General features: G+C 40.3%; 1 protein-coding gene and 1 long non-coding RNA gene across 8 annotated transcripts in view; one reads left to right on the forward strand and one right to left on the reverse strand.

The window, feature by feature from the left end:
- Positions 1-7,196, forward strand: part of LOC118544547 (uncharacterized) — a 353,084-nt gene extending 345,888 nt beyond the window's left edge. Inside the window, exon 6 of the long non-coding RNA XR_013443713.1 lies at positions 6,865-7,196. This is a non-coding gene — a long non-coding RNA (uncharacterized LOC118544547). The remainder of the gene's footprint in view (positions 1-6,864) is intronic.
- Positions 1-13,518, reverse strand: part of LOC118544846 (leucine-rich repeat and immunoglobulin-like domain-containing nogo receptor-interacting protein 2) — a 1,211,198-nt gene that overhangs the window by 15,601 nt on the left and 1,182,079 nt on the right. The gene's annotated exons all lie outside the window — the stretch shown is intronic.

Below are 13,518 nucleotides of genomic sequence, written 5' to 3' on the forward strand. Positions count from 1 at the left end.
GGGTTAGAGTCCAGCAAATTCTCTTGTCTTTTGAGAGCTATGCTACTTTACAGCCAGAAGACTGTGACTGACAGTAAGGAGTTTATATTTAACCTCAACAGAACATCACTGATTTCTGTGTTTAGTTTTTGCTGTGACAAGAGTGATGCTTATGAATTCTGTTAACCCTTGAGGAAATATGTTGCCTTTGACTCTCAATTGTTCTGAAGTCCAATGTGAAAACTTTTATATAGTGGGCTGTGCTATTTTCATATCAACCATGTTATAATTAGGGGCTGAGTTCATGCCCAAAGACTTGGAATTCACAACCAGTTATCAAGAAATCATAGACATACTGGTATGCCATGGAAACAGAGACACATCATGGAAACAGCATGGAAAGTCTCCAATGCTTGATCTTGCAACTGCTGATTAACTATGTTAATCATGGCATTTAAACTCAGGGAGCCTGTTTCCTAAGGTCAAGGATAATACATGTTTTTCAGCTATTTGTTGAGATTTTTAAATGAGTCAAAGCACATAAAATACTTGGCACAGAGGAAGCCCTTAGCAAATCTTGGTTCTCCCTTTCTTTTTACTTAGAATAGCAAAGTCACCCCCTAAGTTTTATAACTACACTGTATAATTGCATTTTTCACATCAATCACATAAAATGTCACTATCTTTCTTTTCTCTTCCCTCCCCCCCATTTTCCTTTTTTTCCCCCATTTTCTTCCTTCTCTACCACCTCTCCCTCCTTCCCTTATTTAAAGATTTAAGGTAGCCAACGTGTTATAAAATTGTACACGAAAAATTTGACAGAATTAGAAATTTGACCTTTTAAAAATCATTAGCCAATTTCATTAATTAGCCATTTAATTAAGCATGAGTCATGTTTGTAATACCTTTGTGCAAATGGGCAACATTTTTTCCTCTGGAGGATAAAATTCTCTATAGCAAATACACACATGAATAGTAACTTTAGATAAAATGCTCTTCAAAATTAGTTTGATTCCTTAAAAGCAAATAAATATTAAGATGTGTAAATTTTTAAGTCCCTTATTATCCTTAGATGGAAACTTCTGTGTTAGTGTTCATGTTTGTTTTTCTTCTTTTTTTTTGACCCTTACCCTGTGGCCTTCAGTAATGGGTCTTGGAATAGAACCAAAGTCACAAAAGGATTTATAAAAAGGGAATGAAGGTATGTAGGTAAAAGAAAGAGGGGGTAGTCAAAGAAAGAATCAAATTCCTTTGTCTTAGTTTAGGAGATGACGAGGGCATTTAAGGATTTATTGTATGAATTTGATTTTTCAGTACATTTTAGTATCAGCAGCTGGGTTCCAGTAATTGAACACTGATTACTGTGTAAAGAAGTGAAAAATAGATGTTAATTAGATAAAATTGCCTGAAGAGAACAGCTACATTTGAGTAAACCTGGGACACAAGAAAGACTTTCTGCAAGTCTGTTTAACAAGGGAACATTCCCCCTCCTCATCTCGAATACTCCTCTCTCTATCCATTCAAAAATCCTCCTGAAAATCTTCTAACAACTCGTCTGTCATAAACAAGTCATTGCTCCAGAGTCCATGGCGTGGGGTAACACACCCAGACAGGATGGAAACCTTGTGATTTGAACCTGATTCACCACTACTGCTCCTACATCTTTTCACCAGTGAGGCCAATTTAAAGAATGAAAGGCTCTACTGTCTTTTTCATGCAAATGGAAATCTTGGTATTCCCAGGGAGATAGTTGGTTTTGTACTTTCTGGTCCTGAGAGGACCAAGGTCCCAGGCTGCCATAATGGGAATTTAGGAGAGATGCTGCCCAGACCTGCAGTCCTCAGTGATGTGCCCCATCTGGGTCCCTCTCCATTCTAACTAGGAGAGCTTTTATTTCTTTGCAATTTTCAGGTAGGAGTTTCACAGATCTTTAGAGAAAGCTTTTCGGGGTCTTTCAGGGGGTGGGGGTCAGTATAGTTTTGTAGAATGATAGCAGTGTGTGTAAACATAGAGCAGAGTCAACTTCCTGTTGTGTCACCAAAGGCCTGTTGGTACTACTGGGACAATGTGAAAGCCCTTGAAAAACCTTCAACACCATGCATGCACTGCTAGTCACCATAATTGTGTTCATTGCCACATGGTATTGCACGCTTTTATTGAGGGATTATCTTGGCACTAAAAGTTCCCAGGTAAAACACTATTTTTCTAAGGACCAATTGAATTCTTGACCATCAATAGTTGGGGTTAACAAACAGGGAGTAGGTTACTAACATAAAGGGTTAATATCCAAAATATATAAAGAACTTATACAACTCAACACCCAAAAAACAATGCAATTAAAAAATGGGCAGAAGACATGAACAGACATTTCTCCAAAGACGACATATCTTTGGACAACAGACACACAAAAAGAGGCTCAAATTCACTCATAATCAGGAAAATGCAAATCAAAACTACAATGACCTATCACCTCACACCTGTCAAAATGGCTAAAATCAAAAACACAAGAAACAACAAGTGTTGGCAAGGATGTGCAGGAAAAAGGAACTCTCTTGCACTGTTGGTGGGAATGCAAACTGGTTCAGCCACTCTGGAAGATAGTATGGAGTTTCCTCAAAAAGTTAAAAATAGAACTACCATACGATCCAGTAATTGCACTACTGGGTTTTTACTCAAAGAATACAGAAACACTAATTCAAAAGGATATATGCACCTCTATGTTTATTGCAGCATTATTTACAATAGCCTAAATATGGAAGCAGCCCAAGTGGTCTATTAACTGATCAATGGATAAAGAAGAGGTCACACACACACACACACTGGAATATTATTCAGCCATAAATAGGAATGAAATCTTGCCATTTGCAACAACATGGATGGATTTAAAGCGTATCATGCTAAGCCAAATAAGCCAGAGAAAGACAAATACCATATGATTTCACTCATTTGTGGAATTTCACAAAAAAGATAAAATACCAAAAAGAGACAAACCAAAAAACAGACTCTTAAATATAGAGAACAAACAGATGGTTGGTTACCAGTGGGAAGATGGGTGAGGTATGGGTGAAATAAGTAAAGGGATTAAGAGGACACATCTTGATGAACACTAATGTATGGAATTGCTGTCACTATACTGTACACCTGAAATTTAATATCACACTCTGTGTTAACTACACTGGACTTTAAAAAAAAATAGGGAGTAGGTCATTCAAATACTATTAAATGCATTTACTCAAAAATTGAAACTGCAGCCATCATTAATGTGAGTAAAGAGAAAGTTCTTTGCTTACCATTTTAGGGAAAGAAAGGATCAATAGGTTGAGATTATTTATACATTTGCCCTAATTGTGTGGGGAATTCGAAGCCTACTTAATGCTAGAAAATTCCAAAATGGGACTTGATTTTAGGAAATGCTACAAGAGTCAAAGACAGAAAACTTAGAAGCACTACATTAACTTATCAAACCTACACCAGACACACTCCTCATTCTTCATTCTTTTGCCAGAGGAGTTATTACAAATCTTAACTTCTGATTGGCATTCTAGGGCTCTAAGAATGAGGACCTTAGGGCACCTTTTCCTAATCATGTGTTTAGCTTTAGGGATGTTGACTACAGAAATAATTATTTAGATACTTAATAGCAAAGGGATGAGAGATAAATTCTGTGTGTCTAATCCACATTTTTGGTTACTGGCAAGAATTCAGTGATTAAAGTTAAGAAGACAATACTGTGATTAACATTCTATTTAATGTGCCAGTCTTAGTAATGTACTACTTAAAATATCTTTCTTCTTAAAAGTTTCTATTAAGGAAAAACGTGTGCATTTGGTTTGGGGTGTAAGACCTACTGGAACAGTGGTATGCTGGTAAGTGTTTAACAACATGTTCTCCAAAGAAAAAAATCTGTTTTTTACTTTTTGCTGATTTTCATGGTGTAAAAACTCCCACCAGGGCCAATTTCCAGTTGACAATGTGTTATCAGCACATTTATATAATATGTGAAAAATTAACAATGGACTCTTGCAAAGCTGGGGTTGGATCCATCACACACAGTAAGTGAACCCGATGGCTTTGAACTAAATAGCTCCATATATATATTAACTAGGGCAATATTTTATAATGTTGTATACAATTTTCTGTATCAATTTTATGTTATCCACTATATTTTTAAAAAATTGTTATTGGGTAGAGGGGTGCCTGGTTGGCTGAGTCAGAAGAGCATGTGACTCCTGATCTTGGGGTCATGAGTTCAAGCTCCATGTTGGGTGTAGAGATTACTTAAATAAACAATAAATTTTTAAAAAATTGTTCTTGGGGGAGCACCTGGGTGGCTCAGTCACTAAGCGTCTGCCTTTGGCTCAGGTCATGATGCCAGGGTCGTGGGATCAAGCCCCGCATTGGGCTCTCTGCTCCGCGGGGAGCCTGCTTCTCCCTCTCCCACTCCTCCTGCTTGTGTTCCCTCTCTCGCTCTCTGTCAAATAAATAAAATCTTTAAAAAAAAAATTGTTCTTGGGTACAAAAGACTGGTGTGCCTCATTTTACAAAACCTTCTCTACAGCTGCAAGTGATTTGAAAATTTCTCAAATTGATTATCAGAGAAACTAACAAAAGGACTTTTATTTGCATTTCTTAAAATGAAAATCTCTTCTGTCAAAAAAAAAAAAATACCTATTTTTCTTTTGTGTTACTACCTTTCCCATCTGGGAGCTATGTAGGAAATGAGAGAGGCTCTCAATCAAATCTGGTGCTGAGGATTTGAACGATAGCACAGACTGGGGGTTAAGTCCATGGCGTCTGGAGTTAGGCTGGTTCTACCACTAACCATCCGAATGAATCAAGTTGGGGAAGTTACTAAACCTGCCTGCCTCAATTTTCCCTCTGTAAACTGGGATAATAGTATCGCCCTCATATAACTATTTGTAGGCTTAAACCATTTAGGATACCTAAGTGCTTGAAACAGACCCTGCAACCTAGTAAGAACCACATATTGCTGTTTTTATGGCCATTTTAGGTTTTATTTTGGGAAGGCACTTAAGGTAGGAGTGTCGAGCTTAATCAGTATTGCTTTGGATCACTGGTGCTCCAAGTAGAGGGGTCAGCCATCTGTGTACAAGCCCCGCAGGTAATTCCCATACACACTCGAGTGCGAGGACCACTGTTGGAAATTACCACCAGGAATTCCTGTGTTCTAGAAGAGTTAGTATTCTTTCCAGAGGAGTTGACTGATCATCTGAAGATTACCTGCACCAGAATCACTGGTGGAGCTTGCTTAAAATGATCCAAATTATGAGAAAATACTTAACTGGGTCTTTGTATGTATGTGAATAAAATAGCTCTTGAAGAATATAAAGATGATATTGGTTCCAGGGGAGGAAGCTCAGTAGATGAGAGGCAGAGGTAGGAGAAAAAAAATTTTATCCTCTACTCCTCTTTTGAATTTTAAATGATACACAATTTAAAAATTAACTACTGAATAGATCTATAATCATAGATATATAAATGTGTGGGTTTTACCCAGAGCATACTAAATTAGAACCCAGAATAGAACCTGCCATATCAGAACCCTTGTAGGAGATTTCCAGAATCTCCATGTAGTTGCCTTGGTTATCATGGTAACACATGGGCAGAAACCTACCCATTGCTAATTTCCCTTAATTGTGTAAAAACTCCCACCATGGCCAAGTTCCAGCCATGCTAGAGGTTTGATGTTTCATGGATTGCTCTCTTCACTAGATCAATGGACGAAAGGAGACGTCTCCATGTGTGATAGATGGAAGACATTCTTACGTCTTGCATCACTTGGGAAGCCTTTCATGGGTTCTAATGTAGCCCTGCCACTAACTGGAGAACTGGGTAACACCCTTACCTTTTCCATCCCCGAGTTTCCTCACCTATCAAATGGAGGCATTAAAAACTTCTATGGACATCACTGGGTCAAATGAGATTAGATCTGACACAATTTCTAAAGTACAAAGTTAAATGTAAAGGGTAATTAAATCTGGCATTGATTGATTGCACATTATTGACATCTTAATAACATTTAGAATCTAAGTTGGAGCAGAAATCCCTTGTAGAAAAAAATGGGACACAAGTTTCTAAATAATATAAAAATTGTACAAAACTTATGTCTAAAAATCTATTTCTCCTGCTAAGAAAACACAGAGAAGATTAATTGCCTGTCTTTAATCCCATTCAGGTTGTACAAAGTATGTGGATTTTATAGTAGCTTTATTACTATGAAAGAGTTTATTATTCCAACAGAACTGGACATATTTGACTTAAATTGATCTACAATGCCCTTGCCAAAAGAAAAGCATTCACTTTATCTGAATTATTATTAATTAGCTTCCCACAGGCTCTAAAATTGCCACGTGTAAACCTGCCCAAACATGAGGTGGAAGTGAATGAAGTGATGGGCTTGAGCATGAATAAAGTGCAGCCTAGGTGTTTTTCCTTCCTGGCACACAGCCTGCCTCCCTGTCCTTTGCTGCAGCAGATGAAGCTGGCATCCATCTAGTACTATATAGAAGCTGCTTGGCCTCCTCATGAAGGACACACCCCTCAACACCTCCGCCTCAGACACAGGTGAACTCATTCTCACCAGACATTAAGTTCTTCTCCATTTTTTGTTTTTTTTGTTTTTTTTTATTTTTTATTTTTATTTATTTATTTTTAAATGTTTTATTTATTTATTTGACAGAGAGAGACACAGTGAGAGAGGGAATACAAGCAGGGGGAGTGGGAGAGGGAGAAGCAGGCTTCCCGCCGAGCAAGGAACCCGATGCAGGGCTCGATCCCAGGACCCTGGGATCATGACCTGAGCTGAAGGCAGACACTTAACGACTGAGCCACCCAGGTGCCCCATTTTTTGTTTTTTTTTTTAAGTAGGTGGAGCCCAACTCAGGGCTTGAACTCAATACCCTGAGATCAAGACTTGAGCAGAGATCAAGAGTCAGACGATCAACCAACCGAGTCACCCAGGCACCCCTGCAGTCTCAAAGCAGAGCCCACTCTTCTTTGCAACAGAACGGTTGCCTGACGATTTAAATTAAACGACTCCTATATATACAATGGAATATTATGCAGCCATCAAAAGGAATGAGATCTTGCCATTTGCAACGACATGGATGGAACTGGAGGGTATTATGCTGAGCGAAATAAGTCAAATAGAGAAAGACATGTATCATATGACCTCACTGATATGAGGAATTCTTAATCTCAGGAAACAAACTGAGGGTTGCTGGAGTGGGGGGTGGGGTGGGAGGGATGGGGTGACTGGGTGATAGACACTGGGGAGGGTATGTGCTCTGGTAAGCGCTGTGAATTGTGCAAGACTGTTGAATCTCAGATCTGTACCTCTGAAACAAATAATGCAATATATGTTAAGAAAGAAAAAAAGAAGAAGAATGTAGCAGGAGGGGAAGAACGAAGGGGGGGGAAATCGGAGGGGGAGACGAACCATGAGAGACGATGGACTCTGAAAAAGAAACTGAGGGTTCTAGAGGGGAGGGGGGTGAGAGGATGGGTTAGCCTGGTGATGGGTATTAAAGAGGGCACGTTCTGCACGGAGCACTGGGTGTTATGCACAAACAATGAATCATGGAACACTATATCTAAAACTAATGATGTAATGTATGGGGATTAACATAACAATAAAAAAATTAAAAAAATAAAAATAAAAATAAATTAAACGACTCCTTTCTACTTAGGTAGGTCCAGTGTTTGCTTTTCCATAGAATAGTTTTTGAGATCAAATGGCCTCAACCAAGAAAAGCCCTTGATAATAAAATAAGAGCTATAATCTATATGCCAGACACTGTGCTAGGTTCTTTGCCCATGTCATCGGATTTACTCATCGCCTCTCTATGAAGGAGGAACCACTGTTGCCCCTTCTGACACAGGCGACAACTGATTCTCAGGGCCCTTTAGAAATGTGCCTGATGACAGACTAGCAATGGGTCTGGCTCTATCATCTCTACTTTTATCCACTGCACTATATATGGAGCCTTCTTTCTGAAAGGAGACGTGAGTCAAGACTTTTACCTTCATTTTTTAAAGGGATGAAGTTGTAGGAACGAGATTCACTAGGTTGTAGGAAGGTACAAATTTAAATTTTGTACCCTTTATAGAGTTCCCAAGTGAATACACGCTAGGCCAGCAGTCAGCCTAGCCGGGAAGAAGTATTTGTGTGACAGTAATATACTATGAGTTCCGTCACTCCCATGATACTTTACAGAACCTTCTGTAGACTTTTTGGATCTAAGTTCAGTTCCAAGCACATAAATCTGAGAAATCCCGTGAGAAGATCCCACTAAGGCAGCAACAAAGATGCCTGTTCCAAGTGACTTTTTATGTAAATGGGGAAAAAAAATGAATTGGAAGCAAATACCTGAAAATTCTTAAGATGAGCTCTCTCAATAATTATGCAATATTCATGGATATAGTCACTAGGCATCAGGATAAAATTTGGACTTTGTCTACATTTTCATAAAGTAGAAGACCCAAAGGGAGGAAAGATGCTCACCCTCACACCCTAGAGACAAGGCAGGAAGAGGCACTTTACCCTCACTCCTACTCGTAAGAATCTGAGAATTAAACCTTCCTGGGCAAGCTTCAGTGGCGGGGAATATTCACGCCCTTCTGGCTAATTCATTACTTCAGGAGGTTGAGAACTCCATGGGCACCCAGCAGTTTTCTTGCGGTGGCTTCCTCTTATCTCCTCAATAGAAAATTATTTTTTGCTTTGGCACTTCCCCAGGTTACCATGACTCCCTAGCTACCAGTATAAATAAAAATAAACTATTCAGGAGCATCCATTACAAATGATAAAATTCTAGGGAGAGCTCTTGACTGCATATCCTCAGAAGACAAGCTTTCTTGGAAATAAAGGAATGGGAGTATGATAAACAGCAGCATTTATCACTATACACTTCTTAAATATTTACTGAGTTAGTGAAATATTTAAAGTGATTATCTGAACTGCTCTCCCCACCCCACCCTGACTGTCACAGGGGAGCCTGAATATGTCACCATCTGATCCAACTGCCTGACAATCTCACGTTGCCACAATGCTTTCCAGAAAACAATTCATGCCGAAGAGTGAATGCGACTGTTTTTATTTTTAATAGGAAAGAAATAGATCTCAAATTAAGTAAGTGCTGAGCCTAGGCATTAAGAGATGCAGCAAGCTGTTTGCCCCAGATTCAGGCTCTGCAAACAAGCCCCAGTAGGCTTCTCTGAAAACATCATTTTTGTTTCAGTCAGAGTGTGTGCTTGACTGCTTTTAGCTCCCTCTTCTTGATAGGGTCACTGGAAAGAACATCTAATAAAAGAGCCCCTCCGACCTGGCTACACAGGGTGTGTTGTTTGTCCATTGCACCCTATGCTCCTGGGATGGGATTTAAGAGCTCTTCATCTCCAGATTTAGCTTGAGCACTGACTCTGTCCTGAATTCTAGAACTTTTCAGGCTTCTTTAGACTCTAAAATGAGCCTTCTTTAGCTGAACTGCAATTCAGTGCAACAGATACCTTGGAGGGACATTGAGCATGTGGCTGAAAGTGGACTAAGCAGGTGCTAACAGCTAGATTTTATTTCTTAATCAAGTGTCTCCTAGACTGATTTATAATTTTCTTTAATACAACGTCTAGCAGCAAGGGCTAAGACACTGTCAGGTAGCTCTATAAAACTCTCGCACACATATTTTACTAAACCTAATGAGGCAAAGCTGAAAAGTAGAAAATGGAGAAGAGTATTCGATTCTTTTGGACTTAACAATTGGTATGATTGAGAGCTTACTATATGTATACTTACTACACCCATACACTGTGCTTTGCGCAGCTTTGCGTCAGCTTTGTGTATCAGCTAACAATCCTAAGAGAAAAATGGCAGTATCCCGATTTTAAACAAGCCAAGAAGTGAAGTCACTTGCTCAAGGTCACGCAGCTAATAAGTGGTGAGACTGGAACTTGAATGCTGGTCAGTTCTGTTCTAAACTCCATGCACTTAATTGCTGAACCAGACATAGGAAATACACTTTGCATTGTGAATAATGCGAATCCGTGGGAATGACCCCCTGAAGCAGTGGGTCGAGATGGCTTCTGGGGCTGAGTACATGGAATCACCAAGGAGGAGAATCAGACCCATCAGCAGTGCAAGGTGAGTGGCAACTCCTGTGCCCGGACTTGCCATCCTTACTTCATTTTACTGTCCCTCAGTCACTAAGCCCTGTGTCCTATGTCAGTTTCTCATGAGTTTCACACTGTGAAAAGGAAATGCAGTAGGTGAGAAGACCTGTGGTTGGTATCTTACTGGCCTGTGTCTTACTTGGTGATCTTGGGGGTAGTCACTGAGTCTGTTTCTTATATAGGAATTGAAAAAATAAAATTGGGTAGTCTTTGCTATTAAAGGCTTTATGTGTAAATACATCTTTTAAAATGATCATACCAACTGAGTAATTTTTAAATCGTCTTGTGAATTTTGTTTTATATTATTTTAGAGTCTCCTTCTGTTAGTAATCTACCTAAAAGAGAAAATAGAAGTACAATAAAATATGTCATTTCTACATAAAGCAGAATTTTGCATTTACTTCCCCTCTAGCTCACCTCTGCAATGCCACAAAAATTTGGAAGAGTCGTCTATTGTGATCCTTTGATATTCATGACAACAGTGAAATGAAATGTTTCCTGGTTAGAATATGTGAAAAACTTCTATTATCACATATTAAAGGACAAAGGCTTATAAAGGAAAAAAAAACCCAAAAAACTAAAACCAACTCGGTCTCAGATTTAAGAAACCAAACCCTTACTATACATGAGAACTGATGAAAACCAGTGTTGTTTTATGTCCATAAGAGTGTGGTTCCTCAAAGGAGAAATCCCATTTCAGGTGGGTAGTCTTCGTCACTAATTCAGGAGGCTGGATTCCAGTTCCATCCTGTGTTACCATACGAAAGGGACAGAGCCTGACGTACGTCCTGCCTATTTCCACCCTCAGCTCTTCAGGGTGCTTCAGCTTCTACTGCACTGGGGGCAAGAAGTTTGTCTTGATACTGAAAGGCAAAGGTGCAAAAGAAGGATTGCTGTGTAGTCACAAGGAACAAAATAGTAAGTCGTCATGAAGCCAGTTGAAAGCACAGGAAGAGAAAGGCCTGACTCTAGCTCTAAAGTCCTCAAACCTGCAGGATGCCAAGTGCCTTTTCATGCCATCACTCATTCATTTCCCCGGAACTGAATGAGCAAGAAAATTTTATTAATAATCCATTTTGCAGGTTAAATCTGAGGCCCTCCAAGGGAACGGCCTTTCCAGAAAGACCTCGCAGGGCACAGCCCTTGGAGACACACTGTCCCGGATGCTGACCATCCAGTATTGCATGTTATTTTGTTGGCTTCTAAGTTCAAGAGACAGAATGTATTGCCATTGCCTTTAAAGAAAACATCTTCAGTGTTTTGACCACCATTGACAAGATGATTAGCATGCCTGTAGCCATCTTTATGAAACAACAGATGTTTGCTTTGGCATTTTTCCAGCCCTCCCTGTGTCCTCAAGCCCAATATTTGTTCTTCATTAGTTGGTGTGTTGCTCATTTCTCATCCTGTGTGAGGGGGCTGCTCCTTGGCCTTGCCATGCAGTTGCTTTGCTGTCAGATAGAAGAGGTTGGCCTACTTGGGCTGGGTGAAGATATTCCCTCAGCCCTGGCACGTGTCCTCTGTGAAGAGGCTTCGGCAGCTGGGGGGGATAAGGCGGCAAAAGGAGAAGTGTTCTTAAGTGGTATTTTCTTGATGAGGACTCTGTGTTCATGTTTAGCTTCTAATGTGACATAATGAATTATGAACTAAAAGTAATTGGAAGATTTGTGCCCTCAGAGCAGAACAGAAGTTTAATGTATGAAAGCAAACCGCAGGTCAATTAGGCAAGTTGATCAATATTTATATCGCTCTTTAATGAAAGGAAATAACCCTGATAGATTTTCCTTGAAATTGCTGATGAGTATGTATTTGTAGTCAACACATGGAGCTTTTCATTGATCTCAGTCAAATTAAAATTTTATTAACAAGTCAGACACCCATCTGTATTTTTCCAGAAGTTCCCTCGAAAAGCCAGTTCATACTACTGCCTTCTGTTTCTCTCCCTCCACCCCCATCCCCGGCTCCCTGAACCAACATTTAAGTACCTGATATGGGCTAACCGCTTTCCCCTTCCTATCTCACTCAGTCCTCCTAAAAACATCGTAAGATAATATTATCATCATCTCCATTTACAGATAAGGAAACTGAGGCAGAACAAGGCTAAGTAACTTGCCCTTTATCCCACAGGAAATAAAAAGCAAAACATGAACTCAGGCAGACCTGGTTTTCTCTGGCCCTGAAGTTCATGTCATGTCTGCCGCCCCATACTATCTCCCAGAGGAAGAAGGAGGGTCATTTTGTAGCATGGCCTTCCTTGAGTGCAGAAGATGGGGAATGATGACTGATGAGGCAGACAGGAAAGGCACCCAGACCGGTGAGCCTCCAAACCGTCTTAACCCCTGCCCCAGGGAGGGCCCTGGGGGTGCTACTCCTGCCTCGTGCAGAGAACAGAGCTTCATGTCCATCTAGATTAGTGAAGAGCCAACAAGTTAGACGTGACCCCTCCAACTCAACTGATAGAATTTAGCACACACGACCCTAAAACCTTTCGAGATTCAGTTCGGTCCCTTGGTTTTTAGAGGCTATAAAGCAAATACAACAGTATTTCGCACAGGATTTTTACTCCCTGACTGTTTGGATTGAGTCTCCTCACTTTGTTCAAAAGCCGGCTTTAGGCATCCAAGCAACAGGCACCAGGTTAGATAGTGTGAGGTTTAATCAATAAAATTGACCAGGAAGGAACTCAAAAGCCCCATTGCCTGCTTCCATGCTTGATACACGGGCAAGACACTTCGTTCTCATCTTGCGCGGGATCTACAGACTCTTTGTGAAAACTCCCAACTTTTCCTTCCCGCATGCAATTTTAAATTACAGCTGTGTTGTGTGCTGTGGGTTACCGTGGCAATCTGCTCCCGAAGCGCAGGGGTTTTATCTAGGAGCGTCTTAACGGAGATTACATTAGGGGTCAGAGTCTCATCTCTGTTCCTCTTCTGCACACTGGGACCTTGTTCCCACATGCGTGGTCTGATGCATATTCAGTCTCCTCATGAATATCCTACACATAATTTAAAAGCAGGTGACTGCCAGGAATCAGCTCTTTTGTATAAAGGAAAGGCAAAGTACTGCAGCAGCTAACGCGTGAGGCATTTCCAGAGATGTGAGAGACCGCTCACACTACTGAACACACACACTGGCATACAGATGAGCACACAGATGCACACGCCTGCACCTGCACACCCAGGAAGAGACGCACACACACGCTCACACTTAATCCAGTGCTGGTTCTGTTGTAAGAACATTACAAGCAATAACTCAGTTCCCCTAACACCCCAGTATGGTTGGTTCTATTTTCTTCCCACTCTGAGATGGGTAACTGAGGCATGACAAGGTTAGGTGACTTGCTTTATTTCACTC

This window comes from Halichoerus grypus, chromosome 14, assembly GCF_964656455.1.
Source record: "Halichoerus grypus chromosome 14, mHalGry1.hap1.1, whole genome shotgun sequence".
NCBI lineage: Eukaryota > Metazoa > Chordata > Mammalia > Carnivora > Phocidae > Halichoerus > Halichoerus grypus.